A 2,007-nucleotide genomic window follows, 5' to 3' on the forward strand; every position below is an offset into this window, starting at 1 on the left:
ATGTTGCTGGGCCCAGAGCTTCACTTTGAGAACCACCACTCTTGGAGATGTTCTGCAGTCCACAATCCTGTGCAAATACAAACTTGGTCTTATTACATATTCAACCCTCATAAAGCTCAGTGCAAGAGCATAATAAAGCCCTCAATAGTTTTTGACAGATCTTCCTTAGAATTTAATAAGACACCAGTAGACTACCATCGGTATGCTTTTGATGTCAACGTGGTAAGATCTTTATACTCTGGGCCCTGATTAATGACTAGGCACTTTAAAGCCTCAAATAAGCAACGAGAGCTTGAAATAACCAAAAACTTGCTATGTTGTCATTGGTTTTTGTGTGTGTGTGGTTTTTTGTTTGTTTGTTTGTTTTTTGAGACTGAGTCTCACTCTATCGCCCAGGCTGGAGTGCAGTGGCACAATCTCTGCTCACTGCAACCTCCGCCTCCCAGGCTCAAGTGATTCTTCTGCCTCAACCTCCCGAGTAGCTGGGACTACAGGCGCCCGCCACCACGCCTGGCCAATTTTTTGTATTTTTAGTAGAGATGGGGTTTCACCATGTTGGCCAGGCTGGTCTCAAACTCCTGACCTCAGGTGATCCACCTGCCCTGGCCTCCCAAAGTGCTGGGATTACAGGCATGAGCCACTGTGCCTGGCCGTCACTGGTTTTATGAGAACAACATCACATTACAAGAGTGGCCAACATGATCAGCCAAAAACTAGAACATGGACAATGAGCATAGGGAGCATGAGTTCTCTCTGGGAATACAGACCACAGGGCTTGGTCTCCAGGACATCAATACACAGAGAGGAATGGATGAGAGGAAAACCAGAAAAACTCAGCTTCTCAGTGGCATATCACTGAATCTCTGTCCATGCATTTTCATATCTGGATCAATGTCCCCAAGCTCATTTTCTAGATTATATTCTCTCCAACACAGCTAAAAATATACCCTTTCATACAAATACAATTTGTCCTTCAAAGACTTCTCATAATGAACAGTCTTGAACATTCATTATATATACATTGATTAGATAGACATAAATATAGATATATTTCCCTGTGCATTTTTAAATTAACATGCTCATGTATTTCTATTTTATGAAAATACATTTTCCTCTATTTTTGTGTATACAGTAGTCTCCACTTATCCATGGGCTTGCTTTCTGTGGTTTCAGTTAACTTGCAGACAATCATGCTACAAAAATATTACATGGAAAATTCCAGAAGTAAATAATTCATTTTAAGTTGTGTGTTGTTCTGAGTAGCGTGATAAAATCTCGTGCCATCCTGCTTCGTCCCACCCAGTACATGCATCATCCTCTCGTATAGTATACCCACATCGTATATGCTACCCTGCCCCTTTGTCACGAAGTAGCCATCTCAGCAGATTGCAAATATAGTATATAATAGGGTTTGGTACTATCTGTGGTTTCAGGCATCCACTGTGGGTCTTGGAACATATCCCTTGTGGATAAGGGGGTGACTACTCTACTGTTTTTCATGTTTTATTTTTTGCTGCCTTCTTGTCTTGTTTCATGAAATAGAAAAAAATTGTCTTTGTCACAGTGTAAAACCCATAGGTACCAGTAGGGTAGGCTACAAGAGCCATAGGTGTTCCAAAAGTATTTGCTGATAATGCATTTTTAAAAAGTAATCATCTATAGGGAGAGAAAAGGCCATGTCCCCTAAAGCCAATTAGTCTAATGAGCTATTTGCTTAACATTTCAGCATCACTTTTGAGAGTTTTACATCCATTTGAGCAACCTATTTTTTGTTATTTTTGTTGCTCTTGGTCAATGGCATTTTGAGAATTAAAGAAACCTATGTTTGCTTCTTGTCGAAATAGCTGATTCCAGGACTAAGGCAAGGAAGGTACAAGATTAGCCTGAAATGTCTTGATATACCGAAAGTAAAACAACACTCAAAGAATGATGGGGATGTATCAGAGGATCACAGGAGCCAGTCTAAAGATACTCCCAGCAGGCGGAGCTTGCAGTGAGCTGAGATCG

The sequence above is a fragment of the Gorilla gorilla genome, chromosome 1 (assembly GCF_029281585.2).
Source record: "Gorilla gorilla gorilla isolate KB3781 chromosome 1, NHGRI_mGorGor1-v2.1_pri, whole genome shotgun sequence".
Classification (NCBI taxonomy): Eukaryota; Metazoa; Chordata; class Mammalia; order Primates; family Hominidae; genus Gorilla; species Gorilla gorilla.